Genomic DNA, 27,286 nt, shown 5'->3' on the forward strand with positions numbered 1-27,286 from the left:
TACTATATGGGATAAAAGACTTAGAAGGATAATTATAAATGATAGTGAGAAGTTTATATTGATAGGGTTATCAGGCAGTTGTTATAACCCATAATCTAAGGTGTCAAAATTATTTGTCTTGTTGTTCAGCTACCTAATTTTACTCTAACAGTATTTATTTATTTACTTCATGTATAGATTGATATCCTAAAAGTCCAAGAAAGTGCCAGTAAGAATAAAATATGGGGTCCAATGTCATTGATACTAGAAAGGATTTTGTAAATTATAATTTGTTAATTGTAAGTGGGACAATTCTGGATTTTCAAATACAATTCATATGGATTTGACTTTTCTGTAGATAGGTAGTAATTGTAATCAGAATGTGAAATCCAGAATTTTACAATACCTACAAGTCTTTTGTGATGAACAGGGGAGTATTAGGGATTAGTAAAAAGATAGGTGGACTTTGAATTGTTTGAGGAAGCAAAGTTGTATTCTTATAAATGCTTAATTTGCAAGACAATTAAACAGTTGTTTTCTTTTTAACATTTTTTATTGATTTATAATCATTTTACAATGTTGTGTCAAATTCCAGTGTTCAGCACAATTTTTCAGTCATACATGGACATATACAAACTCATCGTCACATTTTTTTCTCTGTGAGTTATCATAACATTTTGTGTATCTTTCCCTGTGATATACACTGTAGTCTATTCTACAATTTTGAAATCCCAGTCTATCCCTTCCCACGCTCCAACCCCCTGGTAACCATAAGTCTGTATTCTCTGTCTGTGAGTCTATTTCTGTCCTTTATTTACACTTTGTTTTTGTTTGTTTGTTTGTTTTTGTTTTTGTTTTTTAGATTCCACATATGAGCAATCTCATATGGTATTTTTCTTTCTCTTTCTGGCTTACTTCACTTAGAATGACATTCTCCAGGAGCATCCATGTTGCTGCAAATGGCAATATGTTGTCAGTTTTTATGGCTGAGTAGTATTCCATTGTATAAATATACCACTTCTTCTTTATCCAGTCACCTGTTGATGGACATTTAGGCTGTTTCCATATTTTGGCTATTGCAAATAGTGCTGCTATGAACATTGGGGTGCAGGTGTCATCCTGAAGTAGGGTTCCTTCTGGATACAAGCCCAGGAGTGGGATTCCTGGGTCATATGGTAAGTCTATTCCTAGTCTTTTGAGGAATCTCCACACTGTTTTCCATAGTGGCTTCACCAAACTGCATTCCCACCAGCAGTATAGGAGGGTTCCCCTTTCTCCACAGCCTCTCCAGCATTTGTCATTTGTGGATTTTTGAATGACGGCCATTCTGACTGGTGTGAGGTGATACCTCATTGTAGTTTTGATTTGCATTTCTCTGATAATTAGTGATATTGAGCATTTTTTCATGTGCCTTTTGATCATTTGTATGTCTTCCTTGGAGAATTGCTTATTTAGGTCTTCTGCCCATTTTTGGATTGGGTTGTTTATTTTTTTCTTATTGAGTCATATGAATTGCTTATATATTCTGGAGATCAAGCCTTTGTCGGTTTCACTTGCAAAAATTTTCTCCCATTCCGTAGGTTTTCTTCTTGTTTTATTTCTGGTTTCCTTTGCTGTGCAGATGTTTATAAGTTTCATTAGGTCCCATTTGTTTATTCTTGCTTTTATTTCTTCTAGGAGAAAATTTTTTAAATGTATGTCAGATAATGTTTTGCCTATGTTTTCCTCTAGGAGGTTCATTGTATTTTGTCTTAGGTTTAAGTCTTTAATCCATTTTGAGTTGATTTTTGTATATGGTGTAAGGGACATGTTACTATATATAGAAAACCCTAAAAGGTCCACACAAAAGCTACTAGAGCTGATTGAAGAATTCAGCAAGGTAGCAGGTTACAAAATTAACGTTCAAAAATCAGTTGCATTTCTTTACACTAACGATAAATCAACAGAAGAAGAAAGTAAAGAAACAATCCCCTTTAAAATAGCACCCAAAGTAATAAAATACCTGGGAATAAATCTAACCAAGGAGGTGAAAGAATTATACACAGAAAACTATAAACCATTGATGAAGGAAATTAAAGAAGACTTTAAAACATGGAAAGATTTTCCATGCTCTTGGATAGGAAGAATCAATATTGTTAAAATGGCCACACTGCCCAAGGCAATCTACAGATTTAATGCAATCCCTATCCAATTACCCAGGACATATTTCAAAGAACTAGAACAAATCATAATAAAATTTATATGGAACCATCAAAGACCTAGAATTGCCAAAGCATTACTGAAGAGAAAGAAAGAGGCTGGAGGAATAACTCTCCCAGACTTCAGACAATACTATTGAGCTATAGTCATCAAGACAGCATGGTATTGGTTCCAAAACAGACATATAGACCAATGGAACAGAACAGAGAGCCCAGAAATGAACCCACAAAGTTTTGGTCAACTCATCTTTGACAAAGGAGGCAAGAATATACATTGGAATAAAGACAGTCTCTTCAGCAAATGGTGTTGGGAAAACTGGACAGCAGCATGTAAAACAATAAACAGTTATTTTTAATTTCTCAGAGAACTGGATTGCAGCACCGACTCAGCCATCCAACTACCTTATCCTCAATGTGTTTCTTTGTGTCAAGGCGAGCTTCACCCAGGATGGAAAACAAAAGATTCCTGTATGCTAGATTTAGAGCTGTGTTTCTTTGGAATGTTTTAGTAAATCCCTCCTACAGTGGTGTTGCAGTGTTTCTCTTTCCATCTGAGTAAAACGTTTCATTTAGCTTAGGGAAGAAGACCCACCTGGAAACCAACAAGCAAAAACCTTCCTGTCAGACTCTGAATATCAGCTTCCAATTTGCCCAGCTTCTGACCACAGAACTACTTGAAAAAATCTTCTTAAATACCTTGTTAGGTTTCAACAGGAAAAAACAGTACATACTCCTGACAGTACTGAACAACCTATGAATACAAGAGGTGTCCCCAAAGAGGTGCAAAAGGCTATATTCCCAAGATCCAGAGCCGCTGTCAAAGATAACCAAAGGGAAGAAGGCTTAGTTGCCCTGAAGCTGGCAACAGCTGTAATGGAAGAAATTTTGAGGTATGGGGAAGTCATTATGGCTTATACATGATTTAACTTAAATTTAATGTTAACTATCACAGCCTGTTTGTGGCCTATCAAACATACATTGTACGACTACTTTAATCATTATGGAAAAGACTGCATTAACCAGAAGTGGAGAATGTCCCAGTTAAAAATAAAGATTAAATGCCTCCCTTCCTGGGACACCAGTGCTAGTGATCTTTCAAAGCTTCTCGATAGATGTGATAGAAATGAGCAACAACATAGTATGTATTTTGTAGAACAATATGTAATAATGAATTAGTTAATTCTTGTTAACCTGTTCACAATAAGTAGGAGAATATAGCGTACAGCTCATGGGACACCTGATGATCATTTATAACCTCATTCTTATAACATGGCTAGTCAAAGGCTTTTACCTCTGTTAGGGTAATAATAATTATGGTAATAATTACAGTAGCAGATGAGATATTCTTAAATATTTACTTCAAAACGTAGGGCATAATTATAATGTGGTTTCTAATAAACCATAAAATTCCAATTGATAGTGCCACTCAGACTATTTTTATGCAACTCAAGTATTTTTTTCCTGAATAATATGGTACAATATGTGGAACCATTCCAAAGCATCTGTATTTCAGGATATGCAATCAATCAGAATAAATGTTGACATTAAACTCAGGTGGCTACCTCCTGCTGGGTCAAAAGATTTTTGTGATTATTATCTCTGCTGCAATTATAAAAAGAGTTACTGCTAATAAAGGTGCAGTGATGAGCACAAATCAAAGAAGCAGTGTCTGGTATTGTGATGTAAAAGTGGCATTAATTAGTTGCAGTAATAAATGAATGGCACCTAAAATTGATAAGGTCCCCCTCCCCCACTAGATGAGGGGCTAAGACGGTTAAATCTGTTGTGTCTGCAGGGACTAGGGTGTCATCTAATAAAGGGGCACAATGTTCACTCTATTCTTACCTTGACTCCTAATGTTGATGACGCAAGTAGTAAAAGGAATCATGGGAGTGATAATTAGAGGCTTTTTTATTTTTTAAACTGCTCTGTCTGATGTATCTCTCATTAATGGTGCTAATGGGTTTGAAAATCCTCCAATCGTGATGGCATTACCATAAAGAGTTTTACTAAGATGTGGGCAGTAGCACTCAATTATAAATGTAAGTGTCTGCTGATAAAACCCTCATTGATTAAAATCAGCCTGAATTAGCTGTATCTGCTATCAGTTGTCTCTACGGTTCAATTTTATTTTAAAAACAAAGTAGTCACTATAGCGTAGTACGACAACTTTGTGATTTGTTAAGAATAGATAAGGGTAGATAAATCTGTGTAAAATGGCTAAGAATAAACTTTGTGTATCAAACATAAGGCCAGAGGATAATTCTTCATTTTACCAAGCTGGGAGGTTTAGCCCGATACACCGAACTACAGATTCTGAGATGCGGTTAAATGAAACCTTATCTGTGCTTCTCCGGGCTCTTTCAGCAAAAGCTCGGAATGGACCGCAGCCAGCATTTAAGGAGTGTGGTCAGATGTGCAAATGGCACATATGCATACATTTGTAATTACTATTACAACTCACAGGATAATTGCCAGTGCGACCTCACGTGGAGATTGTGTTACACACATAAGTCTCCGATTAGAGCGCTCTCTGAACGTAATTGATTACATCGCTAAGCTTGGTAGGGACAAAAGGTAGACCGAGGTTTAATTCTGTTAGTGGACATGGTCTTAGTGTGGTCATTCAGATTGTTTATGCAAGGTCAGGATGATAACAGGTTAATAATCTAATTAGTACTGATAAAGTTAGAGGTCCGAGTTGTTCTTTGATGTATCATTTTATGCCATCAGCAGTTGGTTGAAATCCATATGAACCTACAATATTTGGTTCTTTTTGAAATTCAATGTGACCTAATTTTTTTGGTGGAAAAACCCACAGTTAAAATCATACTCCATGGTGAAACGCTGAAAGCACTTCCTCTAAGACCAGGAACAACACAAGGATGCCCACTCTCCCCACTCTCGCCACTTTGATTCAAACATAGTATTTTAAGTCCTAGCCACGGTGATCAGACAATATAAAGAAAGAAGAGGAATCCAAACTGCGAAGGAAAAAGTAAAACTGTCACTGTTTGCAGATGACATGATATTATACATAGAAAATTCTAAAGTTACCACCAGAAAACTACAAGAGCTCAATAATGAATTCAGGGCAGTTGCAGGGTACATAATTAACACATAGAAATCTTTTGCATTTCTGTATACTAATAATGAACCTTCAGAAAGGGAAATTTAAAAAGCAATAACATTTACCATTGCATCAAAAAGAATAAAATACCTAGGAATAAAGTTACCTAAGAATGTAAAACACATGTACTTGGAAAACAGTCTTAACAGTGATGAGAGCTGTGAGTTTTTCATATATGACCTTTATCATGTTAAGATATGTTCCCTCTTTGCTCACTTTCTGGATGATTTTTATCATAAGTAGATGTTGAATTTTGTCAAAAGCTTTTTCTGCGTCTATTAAGATTATCATATGATTTTATTCTTCAGTTTGCTAATGTGTGTCATATTGATTGATTGGCAGATATTGAAAAATCCTTGCATCCTTGGGATAAACCCCACTTGATCATGGTGTATAATTCTTTGTGTTGTTGGATTCCATTTGCTAATATGTGGTTGAGGATTTTTGCATATTTGTCCGTCAGTGATATTGGCCTGTTAGTTTCCTTTCCTCCTCCTCCTCCTTCTTCTTTGTTCTGATATCTTTGTCTGGTTTTGGTATCAGAGTGAGTTTGACCTCATAGAATGATGTTTGGAAGTGTTCCTGCTTGTGACGGTTTCTGGAACAGTTTGAGAAGGATAGGTGTTATCTCCTCTGAATGCTTGGTGGAATTCAACCATGAAGTCATCCATTTCTGGAGTTTTTGTTGCTGTTGGGAGTGTTTAAATTACTGCTTCAGTTTCATTCCAGGTAATCGGTAGGATCATATTTTCTGTTTCTTCCTGGCTCAGTCTTGAGGGACTGTGCCTTTCTAAGAATTTGTCAGTTTCTTCTAGGTTGTCCATTTTATTGGCACATAGTCGTTCAGAATAGTCTTATGCCCTTTTGTATATCTGTGGTGTTGGCTGTAACTTCTCCTTGTTTATTTCTGATTTTATTGATTTCTCTCTTTGATGAATCTGGCTAAAGGTTTATCAGTTTTGTTTATCTTTTCAAAAACAAAATCTATTTGATTTCAAAGTCAAGATTAGTTCCTTGAAATTCTTATCTGTAAGATAGTTGAATCAGGGGAATCATTTTCATTTAAAATATGTCTCCAGAAATGGCACAAGGATGAGCTTAATATTGTTTAAAAGATGGTAAAAGTCTCTGAAATCCAGATAAATAAATTTTAGACCCATTGGTTGAATATCTATTCCTAGTAAAATGGGAAAGAATCTCTATGCTGTTGGTGTATTATAATTTTTTTCAAGGTATTAGCCTTAAATAGAACAATCTTATTCTCACTTTGAAACTAGGAAGAGTAAGATGACTTGTGAATGGATTAGTGAAAGGACACTTTATTCTACTACTTTTTATATGGTTTATTTTCTTTTTACAAAATTCATGTATTTCGTCTGTATTTTAACACATGCGTGCATGCCTGTAAGGGGAGAGAAAGAACTTTAAAGAATGAGTAGGAGGAAGTCATGGGAAAAGTGCAGCTGAGGTTTTTCAAGCTCTAAGAACCACTTTTGTAAAGACGTGTAAATTAGGAAGAGCACTTGTCTTTCAAGGGGCTGCGTATTTGGTAAACCAGGATGTAGAACTTGACATGGGGAGTGAGAAAGTGAAAAATGTCACTAGCAGTTCACTGCTGGAAGCTGACACTTGGCCTTAGTGTTCCCAACTAAACATAAACAGCTTTCTCAGAGTACAGTCGATCCTCGGACAAGGCCACTCTGTGACCACAATAGAATAAGAGAGAAAAAGACACTTTGCAGCCACAAAAGCAACTAAACATCCCCTTCCCCAGGAAAGCAAGAGTGACTACTAGTACCTTCCCTGCTCCCCTTCGGACTCCTTGCTTCCTAGATGAAAAATACAAAGACACCCCGTGACTTGTCTCTGCTGTCTGACAGCACCCCAACCTGAATTATCCACAGGTCTCTAAATCCCACTTAGAATCACTCAGCGTGAGCCCCACTGTTATAAGCCATTCCTAACTCTCTTTTACAGAGACAGTTCAGGGCTCCTCTGATGTGCATTCTCCCTTGCTGCAGGAAGCCAAATGAACTTAAATTTGCTTGATTGCCGGTGCATGGTGGTTGTTGGTTGGCAGGCTCTGAGCTGACAGTAGTGGCAGGAGATGGTCCTGTTAGGCTAGTTAGGCTAGAATAAGATCATAAAGACATGCCAGCATATATAATGCCAAGGAAATGGCCCTTTACCTTTTCTGCTACGGATGATCTTTGGAAGATGTTAACACACAGGAAGGAACATTATAGAATTATTTAAACCATCATTTTGGTCATAGTTTGGAAGGTAAATTGGTGTAGGGGCAAGATTGAAAGTAAATAATTTGGGAGATAGTTTTAGCCATCTGGACAAGAGGTGATGAGGGCCACAGTTAAAGATGCCAGTGTAAGTATAAAAAAGTAGAGAGGAAAAGCACAGGGCTCAGTGACTGATTCTAGTGATGCCATTCCCTTAAGAGCAATGTGAAGGGAACAGCTTTGGGGAGAGTTGGATGATTAACTGAGTTAAGAGTTGCTTGCAAAACTAGAGTTTGACAGTCCAGGAAGCAACTCAGCTTGTTGATTTGAAACTCAAGGGAATTACTTGGGTTGGAAAACAGATTTGGCTGCTACCAGCAAAGAGACAACAATTGCAGCCATTTCCTTTTTATGTGACACTTCTATCCTACACTGAGCCCAGAAGGCTCTGCTATTCTACTTTTCACTGTCTCCTCCTAGCAACTGGCTAATTGATGCATTTCATTACAAAATGTGAAGTGAAATTGAATAGGATGATTTGTACCTGCCTTAAGAAGGCAAATAAACTAGGCTCAGGCAATTTATAAATAGAGCTCAGCTGTGAGGTAAGATAATAGATATTCCCTCCTGTCCATGAATCCACGTTGTCAGGCAGGAATGACCTTAGGGATAGAATTGCTCAGCTCAGCTAATTCCTCAGGTCCAACTAAGCCCGTGGCAATGGTGAAGATCAGATGAATAGATGCTTAAGTGGAGGATTTCTCTATGGAAGGAGTTTAATCCTTCTTCCTTTTCCAGGAGAGACAACGTACATGAATGAGTGATAGCTGAGAATTTCCAAGGTGTAGCTGTAGGGAAGAGAATGTGGGTAACCCACAGTCAGAGGATATTTAGTAATTATTCATTCCCATATTTATTCCACTCCAAAGAATTGTTTCAAGATAGCTGATATCTTGAAGTGCACATGGATTCTTCCAGAATGAAACATTGTTAGTCCACGATTAGACAAAGCTTTTCTATCACTGGGTGTTGTTGTTGTTGCTTTGTGTTTTTGTCCCCAGTGGCTGTAAACCATGAGCGTTTATTGTTTGACTCATTTTTCAGTCACAGGTTTGGACGATATGAGATAGTGTGTTGTAGGTATAACAGTATTGGACATAGATGCAGTAGGCACTGTACTACATGCTTCACATGCGTTGCCATATTTAATTGTCATCATAGTTTCATGAATTGGTTCACAATTTCATCCTGATTTTAGGGTTGGCACAACTGAGACTTAGAGAAATTGTTTATTGTAATATAGATTAGTAGGTATTGGAACTGGCGCAACTTCATTTACATGGTACAAAAACTAGTGCATAGTCTTCTGATAAGGAAAAAATGTCATCAACCTTATTCTATTGTTCTTATTTGATAGAGTATTTATTAAAACTTGCTTATAGGTTTTGATTGGTTTCAAAATACAGTTAATCTTTGATATTTTACATAGTGTTATGTTTTCATTTTTTCTTTGAATGCAATATTATAATCATCTTCTCCATTTTTTTGCATCTTAAAATTGGGAAGTCCTTTTATTATGTATTATAATCATTCTCCCTTTCGGCTATATTTTCTTGAACAACAGAAAGCTTTGACATGGTTGTATTAACCTTTTCATTTTCTACTGTTGATTTGGTTTTAACCCCTACAGCATGAGGAAAGTCCTCCTTCATCTATAGCCTCACACCCTGCTTCTCCTTAAGTCTCATTCAGCATCTTGTCTGTAAACCTTGATTTAAAACTCAGTTTCCTGGACTCCACATTCCATCTACTGAATCAGTCTTTAGGGATGAATCCAGTGAATCTGGAATTTTATCAGGATTCTAAGTAAGTGTTATGTACATTACAGCTTGATGACCACAGCTCTATTGAGAAATGATTGCACATAATTTTCTACATGTTTTACCCAGCTGTTAATCTTTAACTGTATGATGAAAATAACACACAATGCATTTTTGTTTTCCCTCAAATTGAAAATAATACATTGTCACTTCACACTCCTTACAGTTATTACAAGTTATTTTTGGTAGCACATAATTAGTTCATTAGTAAAATCATATATATAAAACTCAAGTGTGAAAAGATGCATTTTATGTAACGTATGATTCAGTGTTAGATTCATGAACATGAACTAACACTTTTAACGAACAAAGAAGACTCATAGCCATGGACGCAAGGGAGAGGTTTTAGACTGAGAGGATGAAGGAGATGATATCAGGTATTTCTTACCATATCATCAGAAAAAGAGGTTTTTTTTTGTTTTTGTTTTTTTTTGTTTTTGTTTTTTTAATCTTATGAAAGGTGGTGGGGCAAGGGGCAGGGGAAGATAATACAGTTATATAAACCAAAGGCATCCCAATTGGTTTATCAGTTTCCTTAGATGAAAACAAATAGTCTTGCCATTTTCAAACTTGGTGTAAACATAAAATTACTTATAGTGAGTAAATTGAATATGAAAAATATATTGGTTTCATATTATGGTTAGATAAGGAAATGAAAAAGACATGGAGGTAACAAGCAGGAAGGGGCAGCCACAGAGGCAGAAAATAAGAGGGCAGATGTAGGGAGGGTTGCGTGTTGGCAAGGGGGGAAGGCAAGCGTTTTCTGATGCTGATCATTGCTGCACAGTGTTTGTGCCCTTCTTTGTAGCAGATCCTGGGTGTTACTTGAATACTCAATATTCTCAGCTAAATGACAGCGTTTCTTCCCAGTCTCCCTTGAATTTAGATGCAAAGTTGAGGCAACATTTGAGCCAATGTAGCATAAGGAAACCACACGAGGTGGCTGGTGGAGTTTCCCTAGTTGGGAGATGCACCCTTGATTCTTCCGGTCTTCCTCTATCTTGATGCCTGAGATTGGATATGGTGGACAGATCTCCAGAAGGTCTCTCATACCATGACGTGTACTTGAGCACAGACACCAAAGCAAGGGTGTGGCAGCAGAATTACATAAGAACTCCACCTCTTTGTTGTTGGTGCTCACGCCAACACTGTACTGCCCACATCAGGGATTATTATGTGGGAAATTCTGTCTTCATTTGGCTTCTGTTGCTTTTATGGTGTGTTAACTATTTGAAGCTGAAACAATCTGAGCTGAACAAAAGGTAGACACCAAAGAGAATAAATGCACAAATTTCACTTATTTTTTTCCAAGGTTTTATAAGGATATTGCCACTGACCTTATTACAACCAAACTCCAAGCACTGACTTTGGATTTGAGCTCAGTTGTTTGGCAATTTTAGCCATAGAAGGGAAGACATCATACAGACTCATATCCAGAGAGAGCTATTTGACTTTGAAGAGTCTGTGAAAAGACCTGAAGAAGGGTGGCACACTAGAGTTTCTGCTGTCTAATTTAGTCCTTCTATTTAATATCATTAACAGCGTTCTTGGTCAATAACTTTAATTCCCCCAACAGACCACTGCTGACTCCCACCCAGTACCCAGTTGCCCGAGGACCACAGAAGAAGCCCCATTGGTTATGGATCTGGCTTCTCTTCATTACAGTTTTCAAGCAACTGCTTTATAGCTTCCCCCTGCGAGTCTGAGCATTATCTCTCACATTCTGAAAGTGCTGTTTCAGGAAAACGCAATGAGGGCAGACCCCAAAGTAATGCATCAAGGCCCTCAGCCCTAATAGCTATGCTAATATGTACACTTGTGAATGAGCTGCGTGAACTTTTTATTGATAGAGACAATAGAGGTGCCCATATTTGGCATATGAGGAAATGACTTACAGTCAGAGTGTTAGATTTCCCCCAGAGTAAAGGGAAAGGCTCCAGCACGAGCTGTTCATTCTTTGTGTAATTGCAATATTTGTTTTGTTTTATATGCTTCTGTGTAGACTTAAACTTAAATATTTCATAGTTATGTAATGATATTTTGCTTCTGGTGTATCTACTAATTTCCGCAAGTCAGCTAATAGGATTACCAGATGTAATTAAAGATAGTGATGGAGAAATATTTTGGCACTGTAGCTCTAGTACTAAACACATTTACTAGACAATATAATTGGAAATACATTTTCAACAAATTAGGAAACAGATTAAAATGACAAGAGATAGCCAAGTACAAAACTCATATAAACTCATAAAAGAGCCACACTAGAAATGTGAGTATCATCCAGATGGAAATCAAATGTGTAGAGTGGTCTTATTCACAATTAACACAAGAAAAAACAATCATCAATATGTTTCCTGTGATTTAAAGTAATATAAAATAGTTCCTTTATTCGCTAAATTATGTCTGAAATCCAAAAATGGGGAGACTTAAATACTGGAGCATTCCGCTAAGCACAAGGGATTGAATCCTGTTTTTACTTTACTTTCTCCCAACCCTTACTAAAATGACTGCATTAAGCAAATATATGCACCGAGACTAACAGAGTGAGACAGGGAGTGACTACAGCGTATTTGCAGAAGTGGGGAAACAGATGAGTGTCTGGTGATTTAAATGAAATCTGAACAAGTGGTCAGGAAAGTGCAGAAGAGAGGAGATTCAGATCCCTAACCATGGAAAGGCTCAGATATAGGAGGCAACTGGGATCTTTGCAAGTGGAGGTCCAGGTAAAGAGGATTCTTTAAAGATTTGTATAGGATGCTGTTAGTTACCTGATCCCTTTTCACATCTGGTTTACCTGGCAGCTTTTCATTAAAAAATGTCTTGTAGTTTTACTTAACATCTCAAGCTGTAATATTTTCATTTATAATTGTAAATATAAATACAAATGTTAAATTAAAAGACATAAACAGTCCTTATGTGATGACCTGTTAAGGCTGTCATGGCTTCGCTGTTTGGAGTGTTCCATCTTATCAGCTACTTCCTACATCACTTTGGTCAGGGAAGTCAGGGCAAGGGGGCAGGGAACACTGTCTCCAGAGGAGAGTAGGAGATAAGGACATACCAATAAAGGTTTCATACTTTCTAGTTTACCTTGGTCCTGCTTAGGACACTTACTTATTTATTACTTAGTGGTGAGAGACCAAACATAATCCACTAAATTAAAAATAACAAGCCACTGTTAAATTAAGAAAGATTGCACAATGCCAGAAAACACTGAATCTCTCTAAAAACATAAATATATATAAGAATTATCATATGAGGTAAGATGCTTTTCTTTTATTTGACAATTACACACTATATAAATTGACCCAAAGTAGGACTCTGGCTTTTCTCATTACTTCAAATTATTCTATGCTATGGCAGACTAATTTACTTAATATCATCAGGGCTTTTGTTTAAAAATCATGCCTGTTCTTATGTCATCATTTTTGTGCCACCTTCCTTTGACAGACAATATTAATACTATTTCAGAGCATGATAGGAAAATCAATCCAAGAGTTATTTTTCCCCAGGATTGCCTCCAAGACTTGTCTACAAAGTTAAAAGTGTTCTCATAGACTCTCCTATCTGATGTGAATGAGTGGAGAGTTTAATGAAGTCAAATGAACCTGCAGAAATCTTTTAAGGAAAAACTCTGTTATAGTCTAATTTTATAAAACAGAGAAAACCCAGATCTTTAGTTAATACAGTCATTTTCCCTTTTTCCCCACGTACATATGTGTACACATCTCAATGTAAGTAAATGCCTCTCTCTCATCCCCCTACCTATGTATAATTACATGTGCAAAGAACTGAATTGACATGACAATAGATATTGTAAAAACCAGAGTGGTGTTATTACTTGACTTTTTTTCACATAATTTTTAACTAAATATTAACAATAAATAGAGCATGCTTCCTAATCATCTTAGATTAATCCACCAAAGTGAAGAGTATTCTCTAATTGAGTGTTTCCCAAAGACATATTACATAAGGATCCCCTGGATATTTATTAAAATTGCAAATTACCAAGTCAATGTCTACAGAATTAGCATCTCTGGAAATAGAGCCCAGAACATGCACTTTTTTTTTTCCTGCCTCAGGTTTATTTGTACAAACAGCACAGGTAGACATGAACCCCATGCAGACAACTGCCTAGGGGTTACACTAGTCCTTACATCCTCACATCAATAGATGAAAGCCTCTACTCTGGAGCCTTTGTGGGGGCCTGGGTGCCTTTGGGAGACTGAGCTGGAGCTGGAGCTGGAGCCAGAGCTGCAGCTGTGGCCTTGGTCTGAGCCTTGTCCTTGGCCTTTGGCCAACAGAGCCTGAGACCCCTGGCAATGTGGGTACGAGCACATTTCCCGAGCATGGGGTAAGCAATGTAGGCAAGTGGACTGAGCTTTCAGCTGCTGCCCTTTGGAATCTTGGGCTTGACCTCCTTGGGCTTTATGAGAGCCTTGATAGCCTCAGCAAGTGCATTCATGGCGTTGACGTTGTTGGCCTGCATCTTCTTCAAGCCCTTCTTCTCGTGCTTGTTGGCAAAGCACGTGTTCCTCAGGAACTTGGGGTCCACCCCCTTAAGAGATTCATATCATTGTGATTCAGGCTTTTTGATGCCATTTGTGTGCCATTTTTGGGACTGGTTGTGTGTGGTGTGGTTCTTTGACTTGGCCATGCCTGTACTGGAGCCAGGAGATCCCGAATTGCCTGGGACTGGAAGAGAAAGAGCCAGAACATGCACTTTTAAAATGCCTGCTCAATGAAAAATTTTTACTGCCCGAGTCCTAGGTCTTCCCTGACATTTGCTATACATTTATCATTCTGAAAAAAAGATCCTATTGCCTGTTATGTGAAACATGTTAACAAGTTTAGATATCTGAGCATCAAAAACTGGGCTCAAAAATTCACTGCAATTAGAAAGAACATGAGAACATAGAACTATAAAGCTAATCTAATTAGATGAAACCTGTGTCTCCCCAGAGCGATTCTGTGTCCGATCTGTATCACAATCTCCTGAGGGTTTTTTTTAAAACTAGATTTAGAACTTTTCCCCAAACTGTAAGACCCCAACTTTTTCGAGTGTGTTCTGGTAGCCAGCAGGTAACAGTTGAGATGTTTCAAACTACCTGCATAAACTGAGATTACTTTTGTCTTTAACACACCCTCTGTTTACACTTGATCAACAGGAAATTAAACAGTGAATAACAATTGGGGCTAATTAGTTTCTGTCACAGTTTTAAAGTTACTACATAAGCCACAGCCTTAATGGCTGAAGGCAGATCTTCCCTAGAGGTACAAATTTAAAGTACAAGGAACAACAGAAACCACAGGAAAAAATCATTGCTTTGATTTGCCACTGAGCTTTGAGCTCTTGCCTCTTTTGGAGAAATAGGGATTCATCCTTCAGGCTTTCTGGTTTATTTTTTTCAAACTACAATTCACTTTCAGAATCACAAATGAATGTCTGAGGGAACACAGAGTTCAAAGCTTTTTCTTAAGCAAGATATTAAGTCATGTGTCATGAGGTACCCAGTGAAACTTCAGACACAGAAGCCTGAATATATTTGCCAGAGAAATCCAGAAAAAATATTCTATCAACAAGGATAGGTTTTTTTTTTTTTAAAAGATGGGAAAGACCCCAGATGTTAATAATAGTTATCTATAAGTTGAAGGGACAATTAAAACTTTTTCTTCTTTATAGCATTATTTAATTGTTTCAATAAAGGTCATCCATTACCATTAAATTCAGGAAGAAAACCAAAACATAATTTTACACACTGTTTTTAATGACAAAACAATTAAGTTTTTTCTTCAGGTCAAACAGTTGAAAAGTGAAGGGGCAGTAAAAGTTGTAAAAATTCCTCCTATACATTAGGAAGTCCCCCATGTTAATTTGGGGCTTTGGGGTTTTCAGTTTTGGTATGTCTCTGGAAGTAAAGGGCAGCCTGGAAAGTAGCTACAATATGTGATAATATGTTTAATTAAACTTACCTACAGCGTTACTCTAAGAGATAATAGGACTCTATCAATGAGGCTGTTAATGACAATAATAGGGAAGAGAGCCAAGTAAAATTAGCTCTTCCTCTCCTCTCTTCTGTGATGTTCCCAGAAAGACCAGAGGATTTTAGTGACGTTCAACACATACTCTATCTCTAGACTTAGGTAGATATAGATGTGAGCTTGGCAGTCCCATATGGCAGTCTGCTTTTTAGATACTATTACTGAGTCCAAACTCACTCTGCTTGCTGCACAACAGGCCAGTAAACTGGCCTATGAGGTGTTGGGGCAAGGAATGACAACTTCATTCAGAAAGTCAGCAGACCGAGAAGGTGGCAGACTGATGTCCTGGAGAACCATCTTACTTCAGGCTCCTTTTATACTGAAGATGGGGGTGGTGTGGTTGATTGTTGCAGATTTCTTGTTTCTGAAATCCTTTGTTTTTGCAGCTGTCCATGTGGGTCAGGTCATGATGTTCCTATAAACCTCTCACAAGACAAATGCTATTATCTGTTCTGCAATGAACAGAAAAGTGTTATACCCTTAAATGTCAGAGCCTTGAGAATGGGCTTTCTTATATATTTCAGGCTATAGATAGCACTCTTTTAGAAAAGGTGCAGAGCCAGCATGACTAAGCTCAGGAAATGGCAGAGTTAGAGCTAAAGGAACAGATCTAATACGGATTCAGCTTTGTTACTCCTTATTACAATGTTGGTGCTGCTATGAAGTCTATAGGAGGTGGGCAAGGAAACATTGTTTTATAAGGGGACAGAATTATCAGATACTGATTCACATTTGTCAACAGCAATTCTGATGAGTGGCTTTCTGCTTTTGATAACTTGGCAGCTTTCACTATAGAAAAGGACATTTGTTTATATGGTAAGTTTGCAGGCTGTGTCCTGAGAACTGTATTTCATTAAGAAGGCTAACTCTCTTTAATTCCCCATCTGAATCACTCACATTTGGCTAAATACAAAGTTTTCAATTTATGCTGTGAAATTTTATGCCCCTTCTTGCTCTGAGAAAAGAAACTAGAAAGCCCTTCCTGAGGGACACAGAAGTATGGACTGATGTCCGTTGCCTGGATCTCTTCCAAGTCTGTGCCCTGACTGGTTACCACACTTCATGAGAGTCAGTTAAAATGGCATGATCCTCTATCCCACTGGTTGTCATAGCTAAGCAGCCCATCCTTGTAAGCTTGGGGGTAAGTTTTCATTACTTCTAATCACTTCATCATGATTTACTACTCTGCCTCTTCTTGTGCTGCTGTCTTGTGATAAAATTCACTCAAAAATTAAAGAGGCAGGACCACCTCCCAGTTCTTAATTACTGCTGCCTGGGATGTGCGTGCAGTGGCTGGACCACCGGCGGTCACCTTCCTGCTTGTGTCACTGCTGTAATGCCCTGCTGGCTTTCTGCTTCCACTCTTGTACTATTACAGTCTGCCCTCAATAAAGCAGAAAGACAGACCACTTGGAAAGGTAGAGAAATCATTTCCTTCTTTGAAAAACTCTCCAGAAACATCCTTACTCTTTCAGGAGTAAAAGCTGAAGTCCTTTCAATGGTCTACAGGTCACCACAGTTTGGACTCCCTTCAAATTCCGATCTCGTCTTCAATTACTGTCCTCTTGCCTTTCGCCATATTTATTCTCCTCCAATACATGAGCCTCTTTCTTTGTTCAAACAGTTCATATGTGCTCCAGCCATGGACTTATTCTTCCCTCTACCTGCGACATTCTTCTTCAAGATGCCCAAATTCTCACCTCCCTCACAGCCTTTAAATTTTGCACAATTGTCCATGGCTCACAGAGAACTTCTTTATCATCTTGTTTAAAATTGCTACCCCCATCATTCCGTATCCTTCCTTCCTTGTTTTATTTTTCTTCGTGGAACTTTCTGTCTTCCAATGTATTATGAAATGTATTGATTTTGTTTAAGGTTTACTCCATGACTGGAATATAAACTTTGTGTTGGTGGGTTTTTGATCTTTAAAAAAAAAAAACAATACTATGTGCCCTACTATATATATATATACATATATATAAATAATCAATACTATAAGCCTGGAACACAGCTCAACACCAAGGATTCATGTTGATTTGCCTAGTGTAGTTGCACAGGGACCCAAACTCGGAGGGTCCCCCATGCTTGGGGTTTAAGACTCTGCACTTGCCATCTTGAAATGTAATTCCTGAGTGTGACTTTGAATTATTTCCTCTTCGTACTTGTATCATAAGTAAAGTCCAATTAGACAGTAGACTCTGTGCCTGGGGCTTGGAGCATGAGCTCCAAGGGGCTATCTCCTGCCACCTCTCTGCCTTCTCTAACAGGGTCTCAGCTATCTGCTCCCCTGACCTTGAGGTCCCCAATTCTACCTAGTTGTCTCCTGTTGGCCCCTGCCCCTGGCGTCTTGGGCAGATCACGGTGATGGCAGTTTCTGCCTTGGACTGGCATCATCACAGTGCACCTGGTGGGGGACTTGGTGGAGCTGAGCCTCGTCTTCTACCCCATCAGATACAGAGAGTGACTCAGTATTACAGGCTTTACTTTTAAACATCTCCGTTTTGTAACTATCAACGTTTCCTTCCTATTTGTACTGAATTATATTATGATCTAGTCATTCTTCCCCTGGATTCTGGGGTGGTCTCGCTGGTCTCTGGCCAGTTCTCTTTCTTCTTCCCAAGATCCAGTGTCGGGCTTGCTTGCTCCCAGCTAGGCCTGTGGCTGTCCGTCTCTCTCAGAGTGTTCTCAGATACCTTTGTTTTGCAGCAGTGTATGTCATATGCCAGATTCTTTTTATGGGAATAATAATTCACTGAGTTTTAAAGGAAAGTAATTATGGATTGGAAGGAAACTGTGGATAGTGTCCCTACCACCGGCTTTCAAATGTATGTCAGCTTTCAGAAAATATGTTTACATTTTTAAGAGTGTATTTGATTCAAATAGTGTATTTCTAAATTATCATTTGTATGATAACTAGCTCCATCCAGCTACTTCAGAAAATAATAACTTTTTAAAGTTACAGCATAGATGTCAGCATTTCTTAATCAAAATCCAAGGAAGCCTAGTCAAATTTGCAGAACATGGAAGCATTTTCCTAAGATGCCTCCTTTTAAGGAAAAGTTGTGTGCATTCAAGTTGTCCTGCTGGCTTTGTCCTGCCCTGCTCAACGTGTCTGGATCCAGATATCCCAGGGGTGGGCCGTGCTATAATGAGACAATAAATAAATTTTACTTTAAGAATTAAAGGCAAATTATTATGTTGTTTCATGTTAATCCCTTTTCTCTAGAGGTCTTTTCAGGACAGCAAAAGTTGTTGGTACTTCACATCTGACTCAGCATGAGGAAAGAAGTGCACATGAGCCCGGGTGGGGAAGTTGGAAAATATAAGGGGATAAGAAGGCAGAATGGAAAAGAAAAGCTTTTACATGAGGAATAATGAGAGAAAAAGGCTGTCAATGAGCATCAGTGCATCCCACCGGATAACAAGTTTCCTGACTTCTTAGCCATCGTCTGTGTTATAGGCAAAAGGTGAAATATAGATTAAATCACCAAACTAGCTCCTAAATAGAATTTCTAATGCTTCTACTTTTCTTTAAATAATTACCTTATTACTTAAAAATTTATATCTCACATAATTTATTAACATAAATCATTTTCTTTTTATCTGAGATGAACAATTGAATTCTTTCAGCGTTTTGATGCGAAGTGGCTCCCATGAAATAAATTTAATCATTCGATAAGTAAAATTATAAAATATTTAAAAAAGCAAATAGGGTTTCTTTCAAGTACTCCTAGGAATCATTAAAAAAATAAAATTCATTTGCTAACCAGTTAGTCATCAAAATTTATTTAACCATCATTTTGGTTAGAGTTCTCTAAAGATGATAGAGAATGAACATATTTTGAAGATATGATAACTCTCACAAAGTTACAAACAGAAATATGAGAATAATAACAACTGATGTATGTAAGCAGAGCGACTCAAAAGTGCGAGATAAGATAACGGAAGAGTGACAATTAGCAGGTGTTCACTGGCCTCTGTGTGTGAGGCAGGGGGTGTAAATGTGAGTGAGAAGCGCAGGATTCCGGGCTCTGGAGCGAGTGGAAGGCAATGGAATGGTTACACCGGAACCTGTAGTGGGAGTATCTCTCCCACATATTCTGGGACAAAGGAGAGAAAAGTGGAGAAAGGAATTAATATTTCATTTATTGAGTATAAAAACCTTGCAGTAATAGTAACTAATGTTTATAGATTATTCAGGGGGGCAGGAATTCAGGTAAGAGCATTAAATGGACTAATTTTATTTAATTCATAGAAAATCACATGCAATGAAGACTATCCTTAACCTCCTTTCCTAGATGTTTGCCCTGAGCCTCAGAGAGTTTAACTCCCTCTTTAAATTTACACGTTTGTTAGTGGCAGACCAATCCCAGAGGCTGTGCCCTTAACAACCACACCTTGCCGTCTGTGAGCTGGGTGTGAGAAAAATAGTGACGGAACTCAAGCCGGGAGGTAGTGACATTCTCAGGAGCACAGAACGTTTAGGAGAGGGAAATGCTAATAACAATAACATCCACATGATTTCATGTTACCTGTTTTTTTCCTACTAAACCAAGGCTACCTCCTGAGACAATTAAAATGGAAGTTGTGGAGGGTGAGCAAAAGCTGAGACGGAGTGGAAATCAGGTTGACTGGGCAGCCTGGTGAGAAATCAGTGGGAGGCTGAATAATTCCTAGCTATGCAAGCTGTGTAATTTTATGTTATCGTTTGCCCCCTTTTCCACATTTCAATTTGCATGAATTTTTGAAGAATTAATCTAATGAAGAAGCATATTTAGTCTTTCAGAAGGAAAAAAACCAAATATTTACTTTTTATTTCACCGTCCAAATGTCACAGATTCTACAGGGGCTAGAATGTAAATGAATACTTTAAGTAAATAACACTGTAAATCTTGCAGGAAATATGAATTCCTTAGATATTTAAGGCAAATAGTGTGGTTTCCAGAATTGATGATGTGCCCTGATACTGCACTTGGGGAGAAGTAACTAATTTTCCTCCAGGATGTTGGATGAACTTCTGTTTTATGCATTAGTATTTCTGATGCTGCTCTGACACATTCACTAGAGATATTTGTTGTAGTGGGTATCAGAACCTTTGAATTTGTGTATGTGTGTGTGTGTGTTTATGTTGCCAATCTCCTTAATTACATTTTGTAACCATTCTTGGTTAAGAAGTTTCTGAGATACAATGCTCAGTATGTTGATTATTTATATTGTTAATGATGATATTTTAAAATTATTTTCATTATTATTTCTCTTTCATGTTTATGCTTTGGTAGGCATCTCTGAACTAAAAACTAAAACATACACATGTTCTATTCTGTTTCTTCTAATATTTAATGATAATATTTAATTTTTTAAATAATCTTATTGTATATATACACTTAGAGACAATTAACTGCAATGTAATAATAATAAGTATATTTATTGCTTGTCATTTGCTCTGTTCAAAATCTTTGTATGCATTATCTCATTTAAGCATTTTTTGGATGTTAATGTTATTAGGTCTGTTTTATAAATGACTTAGAGAGTTAAGTAATTACCCAAAGACAAAGAGAAAGAGAATTTGAGTTAGACCCTTCTCCATAGACATCATGCTTCCTCCTGTCATTTTCATTCCTAACGTCTTTATTGTGGTGACGTTCTTAGCCGGACTGTGTTATTTCATATAAAATTGTACTTAAATAATTCAGAATATCAACACAATAGCCCGCTACAATCACAGAATAATATTCAGGTAACAGAACAGCAATAATTGTATAAATCACTTCAAATGCAACTAAAAATGAAAAAAAAAAAAGAGTAATCTCCGCATATAATTCATTTGTGTTGTTCACTGTGCATCAGCAGGAAATGTGTCAGATGTCCACACAGTTTCACTCCCCCATAATCTACACGGCAAAGCAAGGGGCTATGTAATAACCACCAGTCCAGAACATTCAAACCGTATTCAGTAACATGTTAAGTGTATATATCTTAGACAGCCTTGCATTTCCATGTTTCATTTTACTTTAGGAGGAGAATGTTAAATTCTTTATAGATAGGGAAGAAAAATAAACTGTAACCAGCTGAGTTTGTGTCATAAAGGTCATCTTCTTCCTCCTATTTCCTCACCTCACATCTTCTCCCTATTTTTTTTCCTTCTATTTTTCAGCCTTGGCGATTTCTTTAACTTCCACACCAGATTTTCCTCTAGTCTGATATGCAATAAACTCTTTTTCTTATTTTCCCTTTGTTTTACTAGCCTCTTTCTTCAATAAGTCTCTGTGTTGTCTACAGCAGTGCTTTCAAGTTTCCTAGTTTCTTTGAAGCACAGCCATTGGCTAGGCTCAGATGCTTTCCTTTGACTTGGATGTGATGCTAAGTACAAAACAAGAAGCTGGTTGGAGAATGCTTACCAGGTGCACTGGGGTCCTTGTAATTCCCTTTTGTTTCCTGTTTTTTTTTTTTTTTGGAGGAATGTAGAATTTCACTTCTCTTTTTGTGACAGCCCTTAGCTGCTTGTATGTATTCGGTTTAATTTTATTTTTTTTAGCAGAATTGGTTTTCACAAATGCATATTCTAACATTTGCCTCTTGGTTACTTAGTATCTCTTGGCCACTTTTATGTATCTGTCTGTCTGTCTGTCTATCTATCTGTCTACCTACCTGTCTACCCCTGTATCTATCTATCTGTCTATCATTTATCAATTTATTTTTTGTCCAATGACTGCCCAACTTCCATTTTCCTCTCACTGTCTCTATGAAACTCAGTTTATTGTCTAGACCATATTTTGATTAAGGGTTTCAGGAAAGAGTTACAGCTGACATTCCTTTGAGACTTGGGTGGCTGAAAATGGCTTTCAGTTGTCTTGATAAGTTAGAGACTAATTGGATAATGAAAGAAATAGCAGGTTCATTCATTTAGTTTACTATAAAACTTTATAATTATTGTTCATTTTTCTGCCAAGAATAAATATTACAGAGAATAATTCTGTAATTATTATAATCACATTTCCATTAGTAGATAAAATTAAATCTTATTAATTTTTTTTGCTCTAGTGTTTATAGGATTCCTTATTTTCAAAATGTCAAGAAAACAAACAAAATTCAAGAAGAAAAACACAAACCAGAAGGAGAAAGAAAAAAAAAGTTATTCCACTTGTCAGTTTATCTTCTGTAAATATAGCAAGTCTCTGTAATATCTAGATTTCATAAAGAAGCCTTTCTTCAACTGAAGAGTTTTATTGCTAAAATTTCCAATCTGTTTCCTATTTATTCTCTTCTTCCACGCTTTTTGATCCAACTATGGAATGTGCAGTGTTGAAAATTTATAACTACTCAATTTTAAATGAATTTACATCTTTGTTCTTTGTTTAAAATTTCTCAAGGTTTACTTCATTATGATTTTATATGTTTTCTGTAGTATTCTTTCTCTGTTTTTGACATTAGCTACTTTAAGTTTTGTTTGTTTGTTTTTCACATTCTTTCCTCAATCCTTCAGTACATAAAGAGAAAGGGAGAGGCAGGAATAGATACAGGTTTAGGAATAGAAGGAAATGGGGATAATCTAGGTCCATCCCTCTCCCTGATCTGGAGTTAAGTGTTTATTTAAAATTTCTGATTATAGAAAAGCAAACAAAGAGACTGATATTTCTTTGTTGCAATAAATAGTTTTCAATAATATATTCATACTTTTCCTCTTGCCTGAGCTTAATTTATTACTTTTATAGTTTAATTCTATATGTGAATCCTTTCCACATATTCTTATATTGAGGTTTTCTATGAACACATTCTTGTTTGAGAAGAAAAGTTGATCTTTTTCGGGTGTATCCTCCAAAATATTTTGCAAGATTTTCTTAGGAGAATTTGCTCTAACCAGGATACTATTTGAGTCTTCCTCTAAGATCTTAATCTGTGGAAGTGTGTGATGAAATTTCACGTGAGTTTAGTTATTGTTTCATAGGTAGGTGAGAGGAAGGATGCTAAGACCAAGTTCAATGGCTAATTGTCTCTTCATTTCTATTCTTTTCACTTGTTGATAATCCCTCTTCCAAAGACCAATTTTAATTATCAGGGTTTTGTAGGGTTGTTTTAACCTTAGAAACTCTGCTTCTTTGTAGCTGAAATCTCTTCTAGCATTTATGAGTAGTAAATCATTTAAACAATGATTCGATATTAGAGAACATCTTGTCCTATGAATGTTCTGTGTCCCACAGAGGAAGACTTCTAAATGGGCATAAAGAGGCCTGCACTTGGGTATCATGTGAAGTTGCCCATCAGTGACGTTTTCTGTGACCTTCCCATTACTCACAGGTGTATGTGTTAGGTAAAAGGTGTATGTAGGGAGAGGCAAGTTTTACTGGGACTCTCATGGTGCCATTTATTTTAATTTTTTTCAGCAACATCGTACTGCTACCACTGGGCAAAAGTGATGAGTTAACTCAATGAATTCCTTTCCATCATTTGTTCTTTGTAGTGCCTTTAGCACAAATGCTTCAAAGAATACTGAATTATAAGATTAAGAAAACTTATTTGAGCATCTCAGAAAAAAAGCTGATTAAAATTGTCTTTCTTTTTGAAGGCCAGTGAAATAAATATGCATGCTCGTATTTGTAAGTGCTTAGAAGAATGCTAGGTTTATATTCTTCTGGTGAGAAAAAAAAAGAACCAAACCCAAAAAACTTAAAGACATATTCTCCAGAAGACAGAAAGGTGACTGAAAACCAAAGAATCAAGAATGTGTGGAGTTTTTGTTTACCTGGGAACAGGATATCAGAAAACTGTGCATTTCACGGCTGCACTCCTCACTCTGGTCCTGGTAAAAAGTTCAATTAGGTGGGTATAATATAATTAAACAGAGATGAAAGGTTTGAGTGAGCAATATAAAATATATGCTGATATATGTGTATATATATGAACAAATATATTAAATTAGTACCTGTTTTTACTGATATTTCCAGTTTTTTTTTTTTACTGTGTGCATTCCTGCTTTTATAATCCAATATATAACATATAAGTATTTGTGTGTGTATGTGAAGCCTAACTACATAAAATTTATAAATAAAAACAGTTGAAAAAATGTCAAATACAGTTCAGTTGGGAAGTGGAAGTGTAGGTTTTTCTTTTTTTGTTTTATCTTTTTAGAGGTTTTTTTAAATAATAAATGTATAGTACTTTTATACTAAAAAAGTACATTACTTTTAAATGAAGGAATTGTAGCCTCTAAATTCATGTTTTACCACTTCATTCCTTTCCTTTGCCTTGTGTGGTTTGTGAAACCATTGTTTAGAGGTTTCCTGTGGCTTTTCAGTGTAAGAAAATTGTGGACAGATTTATGAGGTCTCATAATGGAAGAGGCTAACAGCAGTTACATGACATTTGATTAGTGGTTCCTGATTGAGAGTCTCTCACCTAAAAAATCTGTAAAATTTAGGGAAGGTTGGGGAAGAGATACGTTTTAAAATATTTTCAGAATTGGAGAGTAATTTTCACTGACTCTATCCTGATGCTTTTGGTCTAAGTCAAATAGCTGCTGCTCTGCCCAAGTTTTACCTCATAGATGCAGGTGAACACGTGAGGACTTAAATAATGAAGGTAAGGAAGTTGATGCTTCCCCACTTCAGCCCTTGAATCGGACAGCCGGTTTCCTTCATCTGCATCACAGTAGAATTCACAGACTCCAGAGAACTGAATTAAAAAGAGAAAATACACAATTACCAAAAATATGGACTTTCCCCCTTTTCTTTTTTCCTTCTTTCCTTTTTTTTCTTTTTTCTTTGTCATTTCTGCATTGGACAAGGTTTTTTTTGTGTGGATGAAAATGAAATAAAGAACCAGACCAGGAAAATTAAATAAGCTCAATTCAAGTAAACCAAACGTTATCTTCATGCCAAAAAATCCATCATGACGTCATGTTTATATATGTGTGTGTGCAGCCATACATGTATGACAGAAGCTTGCAGAACAAATGAATGAGAACGTCATGCAATATTCTTCAAGAGAAAGGTCAAGCTACTGAAAACTAATCTTAGATGGAGAACTTAGAAAACTCTGACATACTCAATAAAATTGAAAGAAGAAATGAACTAATGCAAAAATAATAGGACCCCTGTAAATAGTATAAAGACCCAGGGAATAGACAAATTTGAAATATCATACAACAAATTCAGATTAAAAGAGATATAACCCTTTTTTAATTAAAAAAATTAAAAAGACAGGAAAAAAAAGAAATTAGTTTCTTTCTATCAAGATTTTCAAGTCAAGTGGGGAGCCAAAGATTTCTATGTTCTAAAACTTCAGCATTCCATGTAGCCTGGCATCAAAAAGTCTGCACAGGTAAAGATTGTTCATCATTCTGTGATTATGTACTTCCTGCATTTTGCAGTGTTAATCTATCCTTTCTCTTAGGAATAGAAGATGATAATAAATAGCAGTTTTGTGGTTTAAACCCCTTTAAAAGAAAGATACATGGGTGATATTTGGGAGAAATCTAAGAATGCTTAATCTAATTTTTGAAAAACGTATGATATTAATTTATGTGAGTTAAAATCCTTCAAAGTTGATTGACATTTGACAAGATGGTAATATTAAGAGAAATATGTAAAACCCTCTTAAACACTTGAGAAGTGTGGCAAAAGCAATATTTTCAAGACTGCATAATCCAGTAATTCAACAGTTAGAAATATAGTTTAAGGAAATAACAAAAAATTCTTATGAAAGTTTGTGCACAAACATGTTCATAACATTTCTGATTATAATTTAAACTTTGGAGATATGCCAAATTTCCAGAATTAGTAAAGAAAATGATGCTGCATAATTATGAAATAATATTGGGAGTATTAAACTGTGTTTTCAAATAATTTTATTTTTGTGGGGAAATATTTGCTATAACATAATGTTAAAATGAAAAAAAGAGATCCCTAAACCACGTATTCAAATACTTCTGATTTTGCAAATGTAGACACATGTGTGGTATTTGACAGTAACTTTCATATCTAGAAAAGATTTACCTCTGTGTGGCTAAGCAAGGGTAAGCAGGGACCTTTTTATATAATTAATAGCTTCAAACATTTTACTGAGTCAGAAATACACAAACTCAAAGTCTATTGAATAATATCTTGAGAATATTGAATGTAGATAAGGAAAATTAAGCTAAACACGGCCAATTATAAAATGTGGGACCAACAGCTATCGTGGTGGCTTTTTAGCTGTCAGTTTAGGTCAATTGCAAATGCATTTACCAGACTTCCCTACCATAACCAGAATCCGGGTGAAAGTTGGGAAATTTGCCCAAGACCTACAATGTGGTAGTAAGGCAGAGATCATGTGGTCTCACATTGGTCAGTGCAGCATTAGACAAAGCTGTGGCTCACATACGTGGTGCTGGTGTGCTGGCAAGGGGCAGCGGCTGGACCCGCACCTCCTGCAACTCCTGAGAGTCTCTTCCTTCAGTTCTGTGAAAACCTGAGCCCGGTTTCCATATAATTGCATGATGGAGTGCACCAACTTTTCTGCCGGTCACTTGTGTCATCCAAATTGAAGACCTGGAGGCAACTAGAGATCAATGTGTGTTCCAGAGAAAGACAGATGCAGGATTAAGTTCATTCTCATGGGTTCCCTCATCCTCATGGGTTCTATTTTGCCCTTGATGTCTCTCACCCCATGGCCATCTTTCCTTCCTGACTGCCATCCCTGCTGACCTCTGACCTTGCACCAGACTCAGACGCAACAGACTGCCACCAAATACTTAATGAGCTCCCATGACAGTGAAAGGTCTAACCCACTCCTATGATCTACTGGATCACACTTAGTAGTTCTGTGTCTCTGCGTGAACCCCAGCGA

The 27,286-nt window shown here is 36.8% G+C and overlaps 1 long non-coding RNA gene and 1 pseudogene across 1 annotated transcript in view; one reads left to right on the forward strand and one right to left on the reverse strand.

Annotated features, from left to right (window-relative positions):
* The window catches only part of LOC141577562 (uncharacterized), a 712,663-nt gene that overhangs the window by 514,141 nt on the left and 171,236 nt on the right, over window positions 1-27,286 (forward strand). The gene's annotated exons all lie outside the window — the stretch shown is intronic.
* On the reverse strand, window positions 13,219-14,099 carry LOC141577401 (large ribosomal subunit protein eL29 pseudogene; annotated as a pseudogene).

The sequence above is a fragment of the Camelus bactrianus genome, chromosome 4 (genome assembly GCF_048773025.1).
Source record: "Camelus bactrianus isolate YW-2024 breed Bactrian camel chromosome 4, ASM4877302v1, whole genome shotgun sequence".
Taxonomy (NCBI): domain Eukaryota; kingdom Metazoa; phylum Chordata; class Mammalia; order Artiodactyla; family Camelidae; genus Camelus; species Camelus bactrianus.